Consider the following 24,052-nt stretch of genomic DNA (forward strand, 5'->3'; position numbering starts at 1 on the left):
TCAGGAGACGCTTACTGGCAAAAACTTCTGACACCATCAAAAAATATAACATTTTTCTCTATATAGGAGTTTATGGTAGAAAATTTAGAAAGTACAAAGGCAAAGAAAAAGAATAAAAGAAAAAAAATCTCCAGAAATTCCTTCACTGAGAAAAGCCCAGGCCTGTGGGAAAAAATGGAGCTGTTCTAAAGTGTATGCAATAGGGGAGCCTGGATGGCTCAGTCAGTTAAGCGTCTGACTCCCGGCTCAGGTCATGATCTTGCAGTCCATGGGTTCGAGCCCAACCCCCCTCCCGCCCCCCCCTCCCCCCCACTGTCAGGCTCTGCGCTGACAGCTGGGAGCCTAGAGCCTGCTTCTGATTCTGTGTCTCCCTCTCTCTCTCTGCCCCTCCCCCACTCGTGCTCTGTCTCTCTCTCTCTTTCAAAAATAAATAAACGTTAAACAATTTAAAAAAATAAAGAGTATGCAATATTTGTAATTTGCATTTTACTTCCGTAATAGAACAGTCTTTCATGTCATTAAATACCCTTATATAACATCACCTTAAAAGGCTATGTGGGATTTTATTTTATGGATACAAAATAACTTACTTTACTGAACAAGTGCTTGTTTACAATTTCTTTACTATTATGAGTAATATTGCTGTGAAGATTCCTGTGATACAGTTTAATTGTTAAGATAGAATTCTGAAAGTGGAATCCTTGGTCAAGGTTTTAAACATTTTTAATGCTTGCCAAAGTGCTTCTGGCAGTGAGTGAACCTTATCAACAATAAATATTATCATTAAAAACAATCTTTGGGGCGCCTGGGTGGCTCAGGCAACAGCCTGACTTAGGCTCCTATCATGATTTCATAGCTCATGAGTTCAAGTCCCACATCGCGCCCTGTGCTGACAACTCAGAGCCCGGGGCCTGCTTCAGATTCTGTGTCTCCCCCTCTCTCTGCCTGCCCCCACTTGTGCTCTGTCTCTCTCTGTCTCTCAAAAATGAAAAAACATGAAAAAAATTGTTTTAAACAATCTTTATACATTTGTTGTTGTTTTTATTTAAATAACATCTTGCCAGCCTTTTAAAACCTTATATTTCTTTGCTTACTAATGATACCCTAATTTAAAAATATATTTGTCTTTCATTTTATATTCTCTTCTTGTGAAATGCGTATTTATGCATGTAATCATTTTTATACTGAACGATTTTTATTATTTATTCCTGTGTACTCTTTATGTAATAATCCTTTACTATAAAAACAGCTGTATTTTCCTTAGTCTCTTTTCTTTGATTTTTAATTTTTAATGTTTTTACCAAAAAAAACTAATGTTTTCATTTTTATGTAATTTAATCTGCTATCTTTGACACGAAACTTAGAAATTCTCACTCTAGCCAGAGATTGTAAAGATATTAACAGTTATTCTCTAGCACTTAAAGGTTATAGTTTTAACATTTAAAAACATATTGTTTTTGGACCTTGAGGTAGGTATATACACATACGTAGAGACTCCTGTATAAAAGGATATAAATAGTACACATTTTATATTTTCTCCCTCAAATAGCCATTTATTGAATGACTATCCTTTCCCCCTTTGACTTGAAATGCCATTTTGTTCACATACTATATCCTCATTTCCAGTTGTAGTTATGGACTTTCCAAACTATTGCTCTGTCTGATCATTTCTATACCAATTCCACACTGTTTTAATTAAAGTGGGCTTATGTTACTTCTTAAAAACTCATAGGACACATCTCTCCCTTTGCTTTTCATTTTCTTTCTTTTCTTTTTTTTTTTTTAATGTTTTATTTATTTTTGAGAGTCAGAGAGAGACTGAGCACAAGTGGGGACAGGGGCAGAGAGAAGGGAGACACAGAATCCAAAGCAGAATCCGAAGCTGTTAGCACAGAGCCTTACAGGGGGCTCGAACTCACCAACCGTGAGATCATGACCTGAGCTGAAGTCGACGCTTAACTGACTGAACCACCCAGGTGCCCCTGGTTTTCATTTTCTAAAATTTCTTAGCAAGTGTAACTCAGATTTTCTTCCAAATAAATGTAAAATTTATTTTGACATATTTTTACAGCCGAGGGTCCACTTTTTGTCTATTAGTGACCTAGCAAGACATTGTTCTTCCACAAGATGCTTAAAATTGCAATACTTTTGACTAGTAGAAGAAAACAAGGTTGTAGATAACAGAACACAACACTGGTGAAAGCTGTGAATTATTTCTCCATGACTTTAATTCTAAGGTAGCCCTTAGATGAAGATCAACACGCAAATGAGCTGTTGGACCAATTTCTACTTAATAATAAAACCTATGTGATTCAGGCCCAGAATCATGGTATGTTTAAAATGGTGCTGTCTGAGGCTAAGAATAATTTTCTTTTTATTTAAAAATTATGAAAGGAATTATGCTTCCTTTAAGATTCAGATCACATTCGCGTTCTTACAGGAAGACTTCGCCATTCTCTCCAGACCTTGGAGTCCTCTCTTTACTGAGAACTGCTGCCAGACTATCTCCTGATATGTACTGCCTTTTATTGTTGTGGGGGGATGTGTGTGCACGTGCGTGTGTGCGTGCGTGCGTGTGTGTGTGTGTGTGTGTGTGTATGCGTGGTGCCAGATGTATCCAGTCTCTACAGCAGATTGCAAACTCTCTATCAGCCCAGTGTCCCACAGACAATACAGTCAAAATGTATCCTTTGAGGGCCATTTCTAATCCTGTGATTCCATGTTTTTGTTTTGATTTCCTCAAGATTATGCTACCAACTTAATTGTCATAATTTCATCATAATTTGGCACTGGTATTTGAGTTTTATGATACTTATTTGATCTAAAAGATCATAGCTTTTATAATTAGCCTACAATCATTGGCATTGTGTTGGTGTATAGATCATATAGGAATTTTTACTGTAAAGATTTTTTTTAAAGGACTTCTGGGGGGGAATTATGGAACAAAGCAGGATTGCAGAATTTCCCTTCCAAACATACTAGGAAAAGCAAGTAAAATTGAACTATAAAGTTAGGAAAGGGGTGAGTAGGAGGACAAAAATTTTTGGTGGGGCACAATTAGCATTGCATAGCTTCTAATTCTTCCATGGACATAACCAGCAAGGAATAAAAAAGATGAACTAAAAGTCTTTCAGAGTAGGGCTAGGGTGCCTACTAGTAGCTGTGGGAAAAGTCTAGAGAAATTCCTCAAAAGTAGAAGCACCTAAAATTATCTTAGAAGCCTGACTGAGGCAGAAGGCTATCAGAACTTATCACCCTATGGAGTGCTGTGCTATCTTAGGGTAGTAAGCCAAAACTCATAAATGGAATATGTTTCTGGCTAACTGGACTGGGTTATAGGACATTTCACATCCTAAAAGACCCTGCAGAATAAGATTTCCCAGCAAGGACTGTATAAGCCCAAATTAAGTTCACCCTCTTTCTTTTCCCTTACCTCTTTGTTGTTATGCAACAGAAAAAGTGGCTTGAAAGAATAAAACTACCCTCAAATATTAGCCCAGAGGGAAAATAATAAATAGGTCTCAGCAGTAAGTGGGAAGAAAATTAGGGAGAACACACCCACACTATATTACAAAGGGCAGAGTGTTTGAACTAAGTCATCTAAATAAAACATGAACAGGAGGGAAAGAACATCATGGCAACTAGACAAACACAGAAAGAAAGAAAGAAAGAAAGAAAGAAAGAAAGAAAGAAAGAAAGAAAGAAAGAAAGAAAGAAAAAGAAAGAAAGAAAGAAAAGGAGGGAGGAAGGAAGGAAGGAAAAGAAAGGACACAAGGGAGAAGAGGGAGGGAGACTGAGAGGAAGGAAAAGTATATTAGCAGCAAAATTAGGTGAAGAACTTTGTTGAAAAAAATAACAAAGAGACAGATTTCTCAAGCACTTTATTACATAAAATAATATACAAATGTATAGATTTGATATAAAGAACAGAAGATCGAGCTAATAAACCACAGAATGAGATGATAAAGTGATTCTAAGAGCAGGGATCTACAAACTACAGTTATTTTTGTATGGCCTGTGCCTGCAATTTAAGATTGGTTTTTACATTTGCAAAAGATTGTAAAAACAAAAAATGAAGAATATGCGACAGAAATGTATGTGGCTCACAAGCCTAAAGTATTTACTCTCTGATCCTTCACGGAAAAAGATTGAGCTGCTCTCAAGCAATGAAATAAGCTAAGAATAAAAATTATACTGTTATAGATTTTAATGTCTATAGGCCACAAGAAACAGAATATATTTAAATATATTTAAATATATTTAAATATAGGTATGCACGGCTATCCATATGAATTTGAGTTACCTGGTATTTGAATGAAAGGTGCTTGAAATATTCCTTGTGGATCCAAAAGATAAAGAAAGAAATTAAAATAACAGGGAAATAGAGGACAAAGAGAATTAGGTAAATTGAATACAGAAATAATTTATCCAACATACAGATAATTTGGTCTTTGAAATAGCATCTCAACAAACTTAATGAATAAAGTTTGTTTGTTTGTTTAATTTAAAGAGAGAGCACAAATGGGGAAGAGGGGCAGAGGGAGAGAGAAAATCTCAAGCAGGCTGTGTGCTCAGCGCTGAGCCCAACGCAGAGCTTGATCACATGACATTTCTTTACCTGCATGGAGTCAGCTCACATGTTGTCTGAAATTAAGGCATGTAGCTTTAAAAAAATGTTTGATCTAATCTAAATTGGAACCAGTCTTAACCACCTTCTTTCGGAAAAAAACAAAACAAAACAAAACTCTGAATTTCAGTAATTCATTCAGCTATTTAGTTTTATTTTAGTTTTTATCCTTGTGTTATATTTAGGCCAAATTAAATATAACATCTCTATTTCTAAAATAGTATGTATAGTATGATCTCATTCTTATTAAATTACTTATGCTCTGTATCTCAGCCCATGCAACTGCCAGTTCATTTATTCATTCATTCAACCCTCTTAAAGAAATGCAAAGAGAGATGTCTAAAAACATATTCACCATGATGCCAGGCCATTAGAAAACCTGTTGTTTTCCACTTGGTAATTTTCTCTTTTGCCTAAAATTCATATGCATGTTATCGTTTTTAAAAAAAACCTAATACCACCTGAAGCTAATGTGATAATGTATATCAACTCAACTTCAATCAAAACTATTCTTTCCAACTTTTAACAAAATTTTTAAAAATCATCTTTTTCTGACCGATTGACAGATTTCTTTTCTTTTTTAAAATTGTGAGAAAGTGTACATAGTGTAAAACTTAGAGTTTTAATCATACTTAAATGTCCACATCTGTGGCATTAAGTATGTCCACAGTGTTGGGCAACTATCAATGTGATACATCTCCAGAACTTTTTCCTCATCCTAAACAGAAACTCCATACGTTTAAACAATAACTTCCCATTTCCCACTTCTCCAGCCCCTAGTAACAACTATTCTACTTCTGTCTCTATGAATTTGCCTATTCCAGGTCCCTCTTTTAAATGGAATCAATCATACAATTTTTGTTCTTTTGTGTCTGACTTGTTTCCCTTGGCGTATTTTCAAGGTTCATCCATATTGTAGCATGTGCCAATTTCATTGCTTTTTAAGACCGAATAATGTTCCATTGCATAAAAATATAACGTTTCATTTACCCATTTATCTGTGTATGGGCATTTGGGGTTTTTCCACCTTTTGGCTATTGTGAATAATGCAATTATGAACATTGGTGTACAAGTATCTGTTAGACTCCCTGCGTTCAATTCCTTTGAGCGTATACCTAGAAGTGGAATTGGTGGATCACATAATAATTTACTTAACATTTTACCATAGCGTTTTCCACAGTGTAATATCATTTTACATTCCCACCAGCAATGCACGATCCCAATTTGTCCACTTCTTTGGCAACAGTTTTTGTTCTTGGTTTTTGATAGAAGCCACATTAATGGGTATGAAGTGATATCTCTTTGTGGTTTTGATTTGCATTTCCCTAATGATTAGTTAGGCTGATTATCTTTTTAAGTGTTTTTGGGACATTTGTATATACTCTTTGGAGAACAGTCTATTCAAGTCCTTTGCCCAGTTTGAACAGTTGTTTATTTCTTGTTGTTGGTAAGTTGGAGGAGTTCTTTATATATTCTGGACATTAATCCCTTATCAGATATATGATTTGCAAATGTTTTCTGTACATTTGCAAATGTTGTCTTCTCACTCTGTTGTGTTCTTTGATGCATAAAACTTTTTAATTTTGGTGAAGTCCATTTCATCTATTTTGTCTTTTGTAGCTTATTCTTTGGGTGTTCTATATAAGGAATCATTGCCACATCCAATGCCATGAAGCTTTCCCCCCTCCATTTTCTTCTACGAGTTTTATAGTTTTGATCTCTTATGTTTAAGTCTTCCATCCATTTTGAGTTCATTTTTGTATATGATGTAAATTAAGGGTCCAACTTCATTCTTTCACATGTGCAGTCATTACTTTTTAATAAATGTTATTACCCAGCAATTTGACCTCTGACATTGAAGACTTACCCAGGAGAAAGTGCAATGAACATCTAAGCGCCCTGATGCATCTTTGTGACACAGTGACCGAAAGCTGCCACTGAGCCAGTCTTCCCAGTGCTCCCACTCATCACTTCCTGAAGGCTGCTGTAGACTGGTACAAGAGCTTCTTTTTCTTTTTTGAACATCTACAGGCACCTGTTCTTTGAAGTGGGTGTCAGCTGCAGATGTAACACCCATCATCACATGACATCTGTTTTTAGTTAGTGGAAAACGCTACAATACTTGACTTGCTTGCCGCCCGGCTTGAAAATCCACAAACCAAAATTTCTCACAAGGGATAATTGTTTTTTTCCTCAAGTAACTTCTTTATATCAAAAGACTTTTTTTAGTATTTAAATGTACCATTTAAAATATTCACCATTTTATTTTTTTTTAATGTTCATTTGTTTTTGAGAGAGAGAGAGAGAGAGCACGAGTGGAGAAGGGGCTGAGAGACAGAGGGAAATAGAGAATCCAAAGCAGACTCCGTGCTGTCAGCGTAGAGCCAGATATGGGGCTCGAACTCACAGACCATGAGACCGTGACCCGAGCTGAAGTCTGAGCCTCGACTGACTGAGCCACCCAGCCACCTCTAAAATATTCACTGTTTTAAGGGGAAAGAAACAAAATGGCATATTTTAAAAATAGTATCTTACGTGCCAATTGTCAGACTGGAAATATCAAAAACTTGGCAGCCTTCCAACTGGAAAGTCAGGTGAATGATCAGTTAAGAAGTCAGCAGCAAATAGAACACACATCACACAAACAAAATATTACAGGTGAATTAAGATGACAAATATGACCTTTTTGTAAGTATTCCATCATAGTTTGTCTAATTAGTATCAATTGTATTTTTCTCTGTATAAATCGAACTGTAAGTAGTAATGTATATTACGTCCATCCAGAAATGTTTTAATGACTTATACTAAGCACTAGTATCATGAAATATTGCTAGATCATTTATTTCTACTTTCAAGACTGCTACAATGATCTGAAATAAGAAATGAGCACTCCTAATGAAAGCAGCCTATGAAAAGATCCTTAGAATTTCTTAGGACCTACCACCTAGCTCTATAAAATCTACTTCTCTCATTCTAAACCCTTGATATTCTATTCCTCTTCCTCAACTATAATGAGAAACTATGGTGTGTACCTTGGGTTGGCTACATAATTTGTGAGGCCCTGTGCAAAATGAAAGTGCAGAGCTCCTTCTCAATAAAAAAAAAAAAAACAACACCCTATTAAGAATTTGAAGATGGCAAGAGCAGAGCTTCAAACCAAGTACAGGGTCATCTGAGCATGGAGCCCTGTGCAACCACATAGGGTTCACACCTGTGAAGTCAACATTATGTATATTTGTTTCTGTGTTCAACCTTATAGATTTCTGAGGACTCAGCTGCAGATGCTAATTCTCAGATGCTGCCACGAATTCGTTTTCTTTCCTTTTCTCTCTCTTTCTTTCTTTCTTCTTTCTTTTTTGTAATATTGTCTCCTCCCTAGGATGTGGTAGCCCCATCTTTTGGTTGCTGAGCTAACCTTCCACCTTCCATGAAACTCTGCTGCAGCTGTCCCCTCTCCAGTCTTGTTTCTAAACATGTATCTAGAACCCCCTGTGAATAATTCATTCAACGATAACAAATATCTGTCATCTTGGCTTGGGTCGCTCCAAACAGACCCTGAGACAAGAATTTGAGGGTAAATATTTACTTGAATGGTGCGAGCTGGTAGGGGAGCCGGAAAGTGATACTGGGAGGGGAAGGTAGCCAATAAAACAGTGTGCTGTTACGAAGGGGGGAAGGTCCTTCCCCCATCCCCTTACCCCCACCTCTCCTCCACTGAAAGACAAGGGAGCTGTAATATTTGTACAGCAAATGCTGAGAATTATCGATTGAGGGATGCTCTTTGGAGGGGGTGGAGTTGTATATCCTCAAGCCTGATGCCTAGGCAAAATGGCCTTTTGCAGTTTCTGGAAAGCATCCTCTGACTTGAAGATGCAGACATTCACAGCTGGAGTTTGGCTTAAACGGTACAAGGGAGGACACTGATAACATCTGCTTTGTTTGAGTGCCTGCTTTTCCCCAAGTACTGTTCTTAGTATTGGGAATAGAGGCCAAGAACAAAATCCAAACTCATGAAGTTTTCTATTCTGATTGAGGAGAGAGACAATAAACATATAACCAAAGACGGTAATCACTACAAAAAAATAAAACTTATTATGGTAATAGGAAAGGGGAACTAGTTTAGAAAGGGTGGTTGGGGAAAGTCTCTCTGTAAGGTCATGTTTGAGCAGTGATCTGAGCAAGTGAGGGAAAAAGTCTAGTGCCTATTGGGGGCAGGGAGATCCAAGCTGAAGGAGGAGTAAGTGCAAAGGTCCTGAGATAAGAGTATACTAGCATGTTCAGGAAAGAGCAAGGAGGCTAATGTGGCTGGCTAGGTTGTAGGGAGAAAGGAGAGAGTGGTAGAGTCAGAATAGTAAGTAGAAGTGAGATCATGTGGGGCTTTGTAGGCCACACAAAGGATTTGGTATTTCATTTTGTTTTGTTGTGTTGTGTTCTGAGATGGAAAGAAAGTGGAGGCTTGTAAGTAGAGAAATGATTTGGTCTGTCGCATCACCAATCAGAACTGATAGTTGCCATATTGTTTCTGTTTTTCACCCTATAATAGGAGTTAGTAACAGACATCTGTTGGCCAAAGACTGCCTAACTTTTTTATGCTGCCTGTAATCTAACTTCAGAAACAAAACATTAAAAATGGTAAGGTAAACACATGATCACCCATCCATTCATCCATATGTTGAGAAAACCTTTCAAAGTTGAGTAATTCCTGCTCCTGGACCCCCACTTGCCATCTGGGACAAGCCGCCGTGGGGAAGTGGAAACAGGGAGACACCACCTATTAAGAAGCATAAGGCAGAATGAAAAACAAAGTCAAAGATATTGGCCAACCTCATGATTGCTGCTTCTCATTTTTCCTTTACATTTCTCCCCCTGTTCTTTTCTTTTCTTTGGATATCTACCGTAAAGCATTCCAATAAAACTTACACCACAGTTCTTGACACAAGAAAATGTTTAATGAATATTGATGAACTATAAAAATCTGTGCTAATTTTTTTAAGTAATTACACATTTTTATTTTTCAAATAAAAAAATTTTTAAAGTATAAAATGCACATTAGCATAAGCAGCAGACTATGTACCAGCCCACTCCCCAAAAAATCACATGAGGGGCTTGCTTGTGCCCTAGAAGACTAAGGCTACTGGCCAGGGACCATCATGGTGGAAAAATCAATCTCCCTTTTTCTAGAAGGCTGAACTATTGTGACTGTTGAAAACGGGTGTGAGGAATCAGGAGAGAGAATCGGGGCTCCTACGGTTGAATTGAAAGGTGTCTGTGAAACGTTGCTTCCTCTCATGGAGCGAGCAGGGGATCAGGGAGAACAAGAATCACTTCTGCCAGGACATCTGCATCCTGGCTATCTCACATTGTCATGGGGCAAAATGGGAGAAATGGAAAAACTGACTTCAGCCCTCTGTTCCAACTGTGAGAAGACAACAGGTAAGTTGAAAGCGTATGCCCTTGAGACAAAGGTTTGTTTTTGTTTTGTTTTGTTTTGCTTTCTGATTTTTAGCATTCTACCAAAGGCAGAAATGCAGAGGAGTCATCGCTGCATCACTGAAAGAGAGTCCCTGTTATGGCCGGGACCAGTTTTTTCATAACAAAGAGGGCAGTGGGGACAGCAGTTCTGGTGAAGGATAAAGAAGAAGCTCCAGAGAGTGTCAAGATAATGTTGCATCTGTGCTGCTGGGTGGCTGTCGTGGCCAGAATCTAGAAACGGGACTGGAGGGCCTCAGGTGGCCCTTCTAAGACTTAGATAGAAGGGAGCCACATGGGCAGTTGAACAACCAGGACAGCAGCAATGAGAGAGAAGAAGGCCTTGTCTAGCTGTTGTTTAGGATTTGTAGAGGGAGATATTTGGAGGACAGCACTCTCCCAGATAGTTCGCAACATGTGGGGTTAAGAAAAAATCACACTCTGTTCAGAATGACTAAGGAGTCACATGTGGATTGAATATGCAGCCTTGAAGGCCAGGAAAGAGAATAATCCTTCTGAGTTTAAGACCTAAAATGGTCACCAAGTGAACAGAAGGAATAATGAAGCTTCTTTGATCCTCCTTAGAGTCTTCTTTCACCACTAAAAGGTGGATACACACAGTCTCATAAAAATAATTTTTTTCTAATCAATAGAATTTTGATTTTCTTCAATTTATTTTTCTTAATCTCATGCAGAAACTGCAAACTCGGTGTATTTTTCCTGGGTCACAATCTTTCTGGTTTTGCTCACTTTAGCCAACTTTGTTTTGTACAGAAAGCAGACCAGCACATCCAGTCCTCACGTTGAGATCCTAAGTCCTAATTGAGATTCTAAAGATCAAATTAAAGATCATTCTTTGAGCGAGACTGCAAGCATGATTTCTTACTTAGAAATTGCAGTTGTGTTGCACATGGATTATAGCTACTCTTCACCTGCACAACTATTTCTGTTCACATAGGTGTTAAGACGGACGTGGAAGGGGAGAGAAAAATTATGATGATAAATAAAATAAATACGTCTTGACAGCTTCTGTAGAGAGTAGAATTTCTACTAGTAGCAATAAAATCCTGGCTAGTAACATATTTTAAAAGGCACTGATAATCAGGGAAGGTAGGAAGATCATTTCTGAAACTACCTTGGCTAAGCTGTGTGTATAAATATATAACAACTCATCTATGTCATAGACATTCAGAATTTTTCCTTTTATTTTCACTCTTACAGATAAAAAGCTAAATTATTTTAGTGCTATAGTAAAAGCCTCTTTTTCTTTCCCACAACAAGTTCTAAAAGAAAAAAAAGGAACTCAACAGACCAATAGAGAAAGAAAAATCTTCAAATGCACTCTTCATATTCAAACATCATAATAAAACTTCTTCAGAAAAGCCAACTTTCCTCTGTTTACATCATCATTATTTGGAGGAAAAAAAAAATCTGAGCAGAAGACATTGTTTTTCTGTCACATAGCAACAAGAATAGATAAGAATCTTTATACAATGCAAACAAGAAAACATAAACAGCCTTTGTCTAATAAAGTGTTGAAAATTCCACCTCAAATTTGCAATTGTTAAACTCACTATCTCTACAGTCTTGGAACAATTAGCTCTGTTGGGAATAAGGAAAGGGGATAAAGGAAAAAAAATCCTTGATTTCCTTCTCAAAATAATGTACATGTCATGAAAGATGTAAGAAAACGAGGCAATGTGATGTACATTGGCTGAATTGTATACTTCTTTAGCATAGGGCCCGTGTCTTATTCAATTTGTTCTTCCTAGTTTCTGCCACAACTGCAGAACTAATGGTTTGTAGGACGGCAGGTTTTCATTATTGGAGGATTATTTGTCCTGCAAAAAGCTCACTTAAAGCGAATCTACTTAAAATAGAGAAGAAATGTCATGTACTGAGTAAATAAAAGGTTTGATTTTCTTATTTTGAAAAAATGTAACCAAAACTTATAAAACTCAGTATTTCATCTTGTATTTTACAGAAGTTAAAATTGTAGCTATGCAGTAACTATGAGACCACAGAATGAATCAAGCATTGGTTCTTTTTAAGGTAACTTTTCTGACAAAAATAAAGGCTAGCAGGATATACCATTCACTACCTGTTTGAGTTTTGCCAAATGATCACAGTAAGAGTCATGAAAAATTATTCAAGAGCTCTACTTTTCCAAGATGTTCTCTTAATACACTGATATACAAATAAGTCTCTGAAATACCTAGTGTGTTATTAGTCCTGTCGATTATTACTTCTTTGGTTATTAATTGATCTAATTCCACCAGGTCCTCCTTTGTCAATAGCTTCATATATAAATTGGAATCTTTTTCCATCACCGCTTTCGTTGATTTCATTGACTCTATTGTAAGATTTCCAACTTCACTTCGCAATCAATATGTATGATATTTGATTTGTATTATTAGATGTTTACAACATTCAGAGAGTGATTAAGAAACTCACTACAAAAAATGTCAGTGTGATGGAGATCTATGCTGACTTAAAGTGGGTATTCACAGAGACCATATTGGGTTTTGATAACTTTAGCATCCCTATGCAACAATCCTTGTTTTGGAGGGTCAGATACCAAAAGCAAAACAAGAAAGCCCATGTCTTGTAACAAATGACAATAAGCAAATATGGAATATACGCTCAAGCACACGCTGATATAGAACATGTACTAGTTTGTAGAACTTGGTATATATGGGCTAATTTGTGAAAAAATTCAAGATTTAGCTGCTGAAAGCTCTTTCACACTGAAATTTCATCTTTAACAACGCATTCATGAAATATGACCAAAAAAAAAAAAAAAAAAAAACCTGCTGAGATTATGTGGGCCTCTGGGGGAAAAAAAAAAAAGCCACTTTACTGTAACTCTTCCATAGATTCTACCTTTTAGAATCAGCATCATTTAGTCAAATGAATGCTTAAATTTTATTATGCCTATTTTCACCCAATGATTTGGCCACCCAATGGCCAAATTTCACCCAATTTCCACTTTCTCTTCATTCTGAAGAAGATGGACTCTTTAGGAGCATTTGGAGTATTTTAATCTCCCAGTAGGAGAGCAGTCTGGGACTGCCTACTGTTTTAACTACAACTATTTACTCATCTCTGTTTCTCAGAAGGCACTCAGGCTGTTGAGAAATGGGTCAAACCATTTGCGTGCGAGCCACAGGCACTCTAGGCATGCATAAAACATCAAATTAAACTTTGGAAATCCAATCCTAAAGGAGCATTCTTGATCCATGATGTGCTATGACTCTAAATGATGGCTATTCGTTGCAAGATGAAGACTATAATAAATAGTCTAAATAGTCTAAATAATAAAGAACCTACTAGGAGGAGGTGTTCCTGGTTAGACTCCAGGGTAGAACACAGTAAAAATGATTTAGATGATAAGCAAAAGGAATCATCTTTTCCGAACATATTTCTATAGACAATAGGACCCCGCACTGGGCATTGCAAGAGGGTCAAGAGTCCCTATTTATTGAGGGCCTATTATGTGCCCTCAGATTCTTAACACATCCCATCTCAATTAATTAACTAGACAAGTCAAACTATCTTCTACTTTGTTTTTGTTTACATATAGCTCCTATTTCATCTGAAATTTGGATATGTCTCTATGTCCAGCCTTACTTTTTCCAAATAATTATTAAACTGCTCAATAATATTTACTAACTTTTCCCATAGATTTAAGTTACCATATTAATCATATCTGTATATAAATAAGATTGAATTCTGGACAATCTGTTCTGTTCTATTGATCTTTATGTCCACTTTAACATCAATATAATTAGTAAAGCTTTATGTTTTCATATATAGTAACACAAATTCCAGTGATTGTGATTTCCTCCAATCTTGTATTAAACATTTTTGCATATTTTTCTCTTTGAAATTTAGAATTATTTTCCAGAAAAATTTAGAATTAAACTTCATTTAAAATTCTTGTAATGTTTTAGTAGGGGTTGCATTAAACTTACATATTAACTTGGGTAGAATTAAATTGTTTTTTATAATATTGAATCTTCTCATCTAAGAATATGGCTTTTCTCTCCATGTTTTCAATTCTTCTTTGACAACCTTAGGTTTGAGGTATTCTTCATATGGGTCCTACAATTATTATTATAATTATTATCTTAAAAGTTTTCCTTATTATTGTTATGGTAAGTGGGACTTTTTCCTATTCCATTTTCTCACCAGTTATTGTGATGCACAGCATATTATCTATTTTTGTATGTTAATCTTGTATCTGGCCACCTTAATGGACTTTCACATTAGATATTATAGATCGTCTGCTGATTCTTCTTCAATTTCCTGTATAGGTAATCATATCTCCATAAGTTGCAATTTCACCTCTTCCCTTTTCACATTTATATTTTCTTTTTCTTTTTCTCAGTGTATTTTTAGGGCCTTTAATACATATTAAATGATAGCACTTTAGCAGAAATTCTTGTCTTTGTAGGAATTCTTCTAATATTTCACCACAAGAATGTTGGCTATAAGTTCTTGGTAAAGACCTAGTTTTGTTTTGTTTTTTTAATTTCTATATTTATAAGCTTTTGTTTGATAGTAATTTTTTTTTACCTGTCTGAGATCACTATATATGTTTTCTCCATATAGGTTGGGTCCTTCAGCTAAGAGGTTGTTAACAATACTCCCAAAGAAGTTTATAACTGACCGTTTTCCTTTTTCCACAACTCTAAGTCCAGGAAAATAACTCGAATGGGATGCGTATCTTGACGAGGCGGAGGGGGGTAAATATACTGAAAAAACCACACTGTCCTATATGTGCCAGGTAGTCTCGTGTGCACTGGGTTCCACCAAGACTGATGATACACGTAACCCTGATGACATGATTTCTCACAAATATCCACTCTAGCCTGTAGGAGAATTGCCACAGCCTCAGGAATAATAAGGCTGGGCTTGGAGGGCATCAGTTGAACTTCTAGGAGTTCTCATGTGGCTCTCACATTCTTGGACTTATATCTGCAGTTGTACATCTGCCAGTGTCCTCTGTCTGTTATTGGAGAATGCTGCTGGCCTCTTTGCTGTGGATCCTGATTGCAAGACTTCCTTCTGTAGCTTCTAGATAAGTAAATTTTCTTGATTCATCAGGCGGTGTCTTTGGTCTCTCAGTCAATTCGATCTTACCATTAACATTTATCAACATGGTGGGTGTGAGATCTTTTAATCTAATGAAGTGACATGAATACATTTTCTAATATTAAGCAATTTTTGCACGGCTGGAATACATTCTACTAGTTCATAAGATTTTATTTTTTTTCACATGCTATTAAACCAAATATACTCAAGAATTTATTACATGATAAGGGTTATGTTTCAATTGTAAAGATGGAATTTTTCAGAATGTGGTGTTGTGAAAAGTGGGTAGTGCATAAAAAATATTAAATAAGATTCATCTTTTATACACTGTACACCAAAATACTCTACAAATGTTCCAGTGATTAAATGTAAACTATGATATAAGAAAGTAAAGGTACAAGAAGGAAATATCTGTGCATTTCTTTATAACTCTGGAGTAGAAAAAAAGTCTTTCTCTCTCTTTTTTTTAAGATTTATTTTATTTTTTTTATTTTTTAATTTTTTTAACACTTTATTTATTTTTGAGACAGGGAGAGACAAAGCATGAACAGGGGAGGGTCAGAGAGAGGGAGACACAGAATCTGAAACAGGCTCCAGGCTCTGAGCTGGCAGCACAGAGCCCGACGCGGGGCTCGAACTCACGGACTGTGAGATCATGACCTGAGCCGAAGTTGGCCACTTAACCAACTGAGCCACCCAGGCGCCCCAAGATTTTATTTTTAAATAATCTCTCCACCCAATGTGGAGCACGAACTCACAACGCTATGATCAAGAGTTGTTTGCCCCACTGACTGAGCCGGCCAGGCACCCCAAAAACATCTTCCTAAACCAAGTCCCCAAATGCAGAAACCAAGAATAAGGAAAAAGTTGGTAAAGTAGAAATAGATAAATATTAAAAAGTTGTATATGGCAAAAGACACCATGAGCCAATCTAAAATAAAATGACAAATTGAGACAAAGCATTTGAAAGTCATAGCAGGAGCAATACTTCAAAGGTCCCTATATCCTTTCCCTAATCCTTCATTTAAAAGCCCTCATAAATTGAGAAGAAAAAGATCAACAATCTGAAAGATAACCTGGTTCACAGAAAAGGAAATACACAACGTGCTAACGTATGAAAAGATGTTCAGCCTTACTCATAACAAGAGCAATGTACCTTAAAACTACTCTAAAATAATATTGTTCAACTACCAGATTATCAAAGCTCCCAACAGCAAGTTGGGGAAGAAAGTCTGTTCATGTAATTTGGGTAGGCATGCAAAATAGAGCAAAGTCCATGAAGGGTAATTTGGCTAGACCAGGCAAAATTGTAATTTGCAATCCACTTCTGCAAGTTTTCCTACAAATATGCCTGCTTTATATTAAAGGCTATATTTACTAGTTTTTTCATTATTATTGTTTATTATAGAAAAAAAATTAATGAGGCAAAGGGAACCCAAGTGCCTATCAGAAGAGAACTGCCAAAATAAATTATGGTGAATCTAGACAATGGAATACTAGGCTGTTATAAAAGCAAGTGAAGATTTCTCTGTATTGATGTGGAAACATCTTTAGGATACATTAAGCGAAAAACAATCAAGGTGAAGATTAAATGTACAGTCAGCAATCTAGAAGGCTTTTAATCAGCTATGGAGGTAATCACCTTCGCAGCAATGGTCTGGGGACCTCAAGACCCTTTCAGGAGTCCATAAGACCAAACTATTTTCAGGATAATACTACAAATATATATGCTCAGTTTGGGCCACTTTCTAAAATGTATACAAGCATATTATTGAAAACTACAGAAATAAAGGCAACCTTGGACTTACTGTTTCAAACTAATCTGGTTGACATTTCCCTTGTTCTGTCACTTGCACCTGTGCCATTATCAGAGACACTTAGGTCAGGCTGTGAAGAAATGGATAAACACTGCCTAGTAAGTGTAAGGAAATAGACCACAGAAGCAGACCGCTTGCTTTCTAAGGCTTGTTCTTTCTGCAAAGAAATTTACAAAAAGAAAAACAGGATCAGAAAATGAATAAATATGTCTGTCAAAATTAAATTCTTCCCCTTTTAAACTTCGCTGAATGTAAGGCAGATAAACAAGGTAAGTTCTAGGTCATAATAAATAAAAATTTAGATTGGCAATTTATTTCTGTTTAACGAACAAGTATAAGCCTATTAAAAACAGGCTTTGTAGTCATTGCTGAGGACACAATGCTTGGTCACAAGGGAAATTAAATGAGGGTGGAAAGCCACCTCCACTGTTAAGACAATTCAAAAGTGTATGGCGGGGCACCTGGGTGGCTCAGTTGGCTGAGCGTCAGACTTGGGCTCAGGTCGTGATCTCACGGTTTGTGAGTTCGAGCCCCGCATCGGGCTCTGTGCTGACAGCTCAGAGCCTGGAGCCTGCTTTGGATTCTCTGTCTCCCTCTCTGCCCCTAACTCACTCGCATTCTGTCTCTGTCTCTCTCAAAAATAAATAAACATTTAAAAAAAATTTTTTTTAAGTGTATGGCATTTGCTGTTTACAAATGTTTCTCCCCTGTACAAAATGTTTCTGACCCATGGTCTCCAGGGCACACACTTTGAGCTGTTTTTTTTCCTGGAGTAGTGTCTCATTTACACAACTAACCCACATTTTCTTCTGTGATTTTCCATATGACTAACAAAGCACAGCTCTGAGGTTATGGTTTAGGGGAATATTGGTGGCCATGGAGTGCATTGTGTTGACTCGACCCACATCCTGATCATAAACACACCACTGGCTGACCAGCCTCCCTTCTCCTCTTCTCCTTTTCATTTTGCTTTTTAAAGATGACCCACTAATTGTAATTGTGTGCTTCCTACACGGGCTCTTGGACCTACACCTCCAATAAAACTGTTTAGGCCACGGGCTTTTAGGGTTCGATGCAGACTTTTCCCCAAGAGATATAGCTCCAAGTTTCATCACCTCATGCTAACCCAATCTATTCACATTTCATCACCTCATGCTAACCCCAGCCATTCACATGTCCCGGCTGTCCAAGGTTACAAAACTGAATATGTACTGCAGTATGCATCCCGAGAATGTTGTTCCCTCCCTGCTCACATTCCTCTGATGTATCCATCCTCCTATAAGAGTTCCATAAGTAGATCTATCTATACATCTCTTTACTCACATATACAGTAAAATGAGTATATGTGTGTGCGTGTTTACCTGCAAAATAACGAAACAGCTTGAAAAGCAAATACATTTCAAACTCAGAAATTAATATACAACACTCTTCTAAGGATACTTCAAAATAATATTTGTACTTCTTCATCTAAAAGATAAATATGTGTAATAAAAGCAAAGGCTGGTGTTCCCTAAAACTGAAGCCTCAGTTAGTTCCTCAGACAGGTAGAATGATTAGAGAATCGAGAGGACCTCAGAGTTTGATTTCACGGAAGGCCACATGTTGGCTTTAAATAATGTTCCAATGTCCAGCGTCGTTCCATTTTTAGTTCCTCTGTGGCATCCAGGATTTAGTATTCTTTCCAGAACTTCTTTTTAGACATAGTTTTTTTCCTTCTGACATAGTTTTTTAAAAGGTATTCAAACTGCCGACACATCTTGAATATTTGTCTGAAGGGTTTAGTCAGGACTGGGTTTATAATCTGTAGCCTAAAGATGGAAGTTTCTGAATGACACTGACACTTGCTGGGGGCAATCTAATTCTCATGATGAATGTGAACGCCTCATTTACAAAATGTGTCAATTGATTGTAGAGAGTCCATAACATGCAAGAACAAGAAAAAATAAGCCAAAAATCAAACCATCAATTATGCTAAAGCTTCTTTCATCTCCTATAGTAATTCTTCCTCTTTATCAGACGTTCTCCTGAAATTCTCATGTCCAGTTTGTTCCTACTATCTTTGGATGCCACCTTCTCCAGCAAGCCTTCTGTGAATCCTCTATGTTCAGGGAAAAACAGGGTGACCCGAGGGTTCCTTTTCCTTTTGGCCCTTCCTTACTCATCAGTAAGCTGAAGGGAGACAGTGTCGGTAGAATGTATGCATATCAAGAAGTGAAATGAAAACAGTTGAGTTAATTCTGTGAAACATTTCCACTGTTCTGGTAAGAGTGAAAAGCATATGTATGAACTACAAAATATGACTTGTGTAATTTCAGTAATCCCGCATATGAAGTCAGTGCTCTTATATTTGCATTTAAGTCTGGGCTGTGCACAGAATAAAGACAAGCAGTGAGACTTGTGCTAATAATTTCAAATGTTCATTTTCTTTACTTGAAATAACATTAAATAGGAAATAAAAAACACCACACGTGGAAAGAGAGACCCTAGAAAAAAAGGAAAAAGATATAGACCTTCAACACACCTTTGTTCTGCCTTTTTAAACAAGGGTTTCTGAATTTTCATTTTGTACCAGGCCATACGGATTGTGTGGCTTTGGTTATAATGCATCACACAGGTTCCTCTGAAGTCTAAAAAAGTTCAGTATCTACTCTATATGCCTACTCTATAGAAAGATGATAGATACTGTTTGTTCATTTTGTTAAAGCAGCCACTATGTGAGTATGTCTGAAGTATGAATACTTGGTACAACACTTCCTTAGAATTTGCTTACTAATATTCATTGCCTTCATGTTGTCTATAGTTTTAAGCCTAAGAGGTTTGAACAAGCCTCTGTTCTTGTCTATAGTTTTAAGCCTAAGAGGTTTGAATTTCTTTTCAATACTGCACGTTGCTAGGCTTTCTCAGGGGCTCTGGAGCATTTCATCACCAGCATGCCCTGTGTTGGATGACCTTTAGGGGAAGATCAGGAGGTTCCTCTGTTCTTCACACTGGGGAAGGAAAGACCTGCTTGTAAAATGCAACTAATGTTTCCCGGATTGAAGCCAATTTATTTTTTATCTGCATTTGATCTTTATTTTGACTAATCCTTTTCTTTGTGTGATTTCCTTTTGTTGATACGCCAAAATTCTGCCAGCTTGTTTCCTTTCTCAAAAAACCCCTCATTCCTGCTAAGTTTAATTTAGTATTCAGACTTGTTTGCCAAAAGTAAATTAAATCCCCTCTGCCCTAGCACCAACCCCTCATCAGGTCAGAAGCATAACTTGTAAAATGTCTTGGCAATTGGCTCATCTATATGCTTGTTGTGCCTTTATCTTTTAAGGACTGTCATATATTGGCCTTTATGAATGTTTGATGGGGGTGAGGGAAAACCCAGGATTCTCTTTCCACTTACTCATTCTTACAAGAGAATATTTTCATCTCGCTGTGGTCTGATCTATACAGCACCAACTATCTAGGTAATGCAGACAACACATCCAGCTTTAATTTAAATTGGCCAGGTGAACTGAATTGTCCAAGATGCCTGTAATCCCAGTTCAGGAATGTGATATGAGAATGTGATTGATCCAATTCCGTAGCTTATTTTGGAGACTGTGCTTGGCAATCTGGCCTTACGGCAACCTGTGCATTTGCCTTATTGCAGGTAATCTGTCAGGAAAACCGAAGGCCTCTTGCAAAGCTTTACTAAACTCTACATATGCTAAGAGAACCCTTCTTTTTCCAGATGAAACTACTCAGAGGTTTGGGCAAAGCAAACTAATGCACCAATTATTACTGTTAGCTCAGCATTTTCAACATGCAAGTTTGCTCCCCCAAACCTCCCTTGGAGCCTGAGTTTGCAAGAGGTTCAGATCTCCTGAGTTTCACTTTGAGTGTCAAGTTCAAGTAGAACCCAAAAGAAAACTCAAATCAAAACCCACTTTGGACCCTTTGAGTTTCACCTGGCTTTTACCTGAAAGAACTACCTAGTGTTCCCTTGAAACTTGGCCCGAGTTTGCATGCAATTCAACTGAAATCCAACTCAGAGCTGCAGAAAGCTTTGCAAACCTCCATAAAATAGGCTGTGAACCTAGGACAGCCCTTGGGTATCCAAGGAGGTTTATCAAAGTGTTTCATAAATTTAACTTCAACAGGGCTATTGGGACCTGGTAAAGAATCTATATGTTACATTAAACTATAATTCACCTCCAGGAAATCTAGGAATCACACATAATTGGCCCCAAGGGATGAGTTATCTCTGCTTTTTAAAATTATTTCTCATCTCTGTATCCTTTGAAAGAGGAGGGATTCTGGATAATTGGTGAGAAAGTCAGTGGCTATCACTACACACTATTTTCACCTCAGCGTGGCACACAGTAAAGTCCACAAGCTCAGACACGTTATTAAGCTTTGGCTACAAAGTGGCCCCGGGAATCTACACTTTTCTAATGGCGAACAGTTGAGATAATAAAATATCTTAGCACAACACAATGGGTTGGAACAATGTGTCGCAGGAGACAAACTTCCACTTCTTCTAATGAAGATAACACTACACTTATTCTTTTCTTTGTTCTTTCAGCAAAGTTTCTTCCCGTTTCAACTCTGCTTCACCCCCACCCTCTCCTCTCACCACAAAGCCCTACTTGTGTTCCTCTGATAATCTAACCATTTGCCCCTTTCCCGCTCTTCATTCGGCATTACCTGCCCCCATCCCTCCTCCCTCTCCTTTTCGCCCAAGCCCCCTGATGGGACTTTTTGACTGGCTTTCGGCTGCCGCGTATTTTGTATTTTACGACAGTGTTGTAAACCGATAACCCCTTCTGCTATTCCTGAGCCTACGGGAGACTTCCTGCTTCCGGTCCTGCGCGTGGTCTCAGAGCTGGCATCTTGGGAACACCGCCAGAGGGTTGGTTGCAGCGCTGTCCTAGGGCCTGACAGTAAGCAGCACTTTGTACCAACTGTGGATGACAGAGTAACTTTATTCCATACACCTAGCGCAAAACAGGAGGAGGAAAAAACAAAACAATGTGTAGTAGAAAAAAGCCTGGGTTTTGAAATCAAACAGATGTAGTCTTGAATAACCTCTTTGCTGTGGTGACCCTCTTGGAGTTGTTTGCCTGTCAGTGAAATAGGGATACTTACACCTACCTCAAAATGTCTTGGAACTAGGGGCACCTGGGTGGTGCAGTCTGTTAAGCAGCCCCCTTCTTGATTTCCGCTCAGGTCATGATCTCACTGTTGGTGGGGTGGAGCCCCACGTCAGGCTATGGGCTCACAGAGCGGAGCCTGCTTGGGACTCTCTCTCTCTCTCTCTCTCTCTCTCTGCCCCTCCTCTGCTTGTGCTCTGTTTCTGTCTCTCTCTCTCTCTCTCTCTCCCCAAAGGAATAAGCATTTTTTATTTTTAAAAATGTACTTTCAGTTTAAAAAAAAAAAACAGTAGAGACTCAGAAAATACTGCATCTTATATCTTAAGCTTAAACAAAGATGACTTAGTGGGAAATTAGAAAATTGCTTCTTTTTAGCTTCCTCCCATAGTGTAACTTCTCTGTTCGGTGTTCCAGTGTTTTTGCACAGAGGCACAAACACCAGACTCAGAGAAGTGTCCTAGTTTCTCGTGTAGGGATGCATCTTCCAAAATGCTAGTTTTGCTGGAGCCGGGGTGATCTCTCCTATTTGTTTGACTTGGACCGCTTGTCTAGCTAAGGAGAATCTTACTAAAAATAATATATTCGTAACTCATGTCTGCGTATTACTTTGCAAATAAAAACATTGTTAAATTATTATCAGAAAAGGAAACCAAATTAAAACTTAACAGTGCTTATAATCGTGAACATACTTTATTTAGTGACATTATCGCTATTATTAACATACAAGCATTAAAATTGAAAGAATTTGGGGCACCTGGGTGGCTCAGTCGGTTAAGCGTCCGACTTCAGCTCAGGTCATGATCTCGCGGTCTGTGAGTTCGAGCCCCGCGTCGGGCTCTGTGCTGACGGCTCAGAGCCTGGAGCCTGTTTCAGATTCTGTGTGTGTCTCTCTCTCTGCCCCTCCCCTGTTCATGCTCTGTCTCTCTCTGTCTCAAAAATAAATAAACGTTAAAAAAAATATAAAAAAAAAATTGAAAGAATTTGGCTCACTTCTTTAGGGTTGAAAATACATAAGAATGTTGAGCCTCGTATTTGACTGAGTCAGATGAAAAGCTATTCTTTTTTGTTGATTTATTTATATTGACCTACAGTGGACATACACTATTACATTAGTTTTATTTCGGTGTATAACATAGTGACTCCACCCTCCATACATCCCGCTGTGACACCTCAAGTGTAGCTGCCATTTGTCACCATACAATACTATTGCAGTATCATTGACTATAGGCCCTATTCCGTACCTTTTATACCCCAAGTTATCATTCCATAACTGGAAGCCTGTTAATTTCCATACTCTTTCACCCATTTTGCCACCCCCCCCCCCCCCCCCCCCCCCACAGCAGTCACCAATTTATTCCCAGTGTTTATGTGTCTGGTTCTGTTCTTGTTTGTTTGTCTCTTTGTTTGAAAACGTATTCTTTCTAACTAAACAAGGATCTTAATCTCTCTTCTATTCCCTTCAACACACACAGCTTTTGAAACTTAAGTTTTCTGCAAATATATGCACTTTAAGATAAGCCAGATTCCTCATGGACTTCTCAGTATCTTTCATGTAGTTTTCCCCATTTGGGTTAAACACATACAACAACCAAATAATAATTGGGGGACATCTACTTCTCATTACATTCTTATTACATCTATCTGAGTCTTAGACTCGAAGCAAGATCAAAATGTCTGAATCAAAAATGAAGAACTCTGTCAATCATCCCATTTTCTTTGTTTAATTTTATAAGGACGTAATATTTAGAGTCAATGAAATGAGAGGAATTAGTGTGTAGTGCCATGTGGATTATACCTTAAAATATCTGTTGGATTAATTTTGTGTAAAAATTAATTATCTACTATTGTTTGAAAGAAGCTAGATGAAATGTTTAATGATATTTGCTTTCTTAGATTCAGTAGAATTCACAGTCGAAAAC

The sequence above is a fragment of the Panthera tigris genome, chromosome B2 (genome assembly GCF_018350195.1).
Source record: "Panthera tigris isolate Pti1 chromosome B2, P.tigris_Pti1_mat1.1, whole genome shotgun sequence".
In the NCBI taxonomy this organism is placed as follows: Eukaryota; Metazoa; Chordata; class Mammalia; order Carnivora; family Felidae; genus Panthera; species Panthera tigris.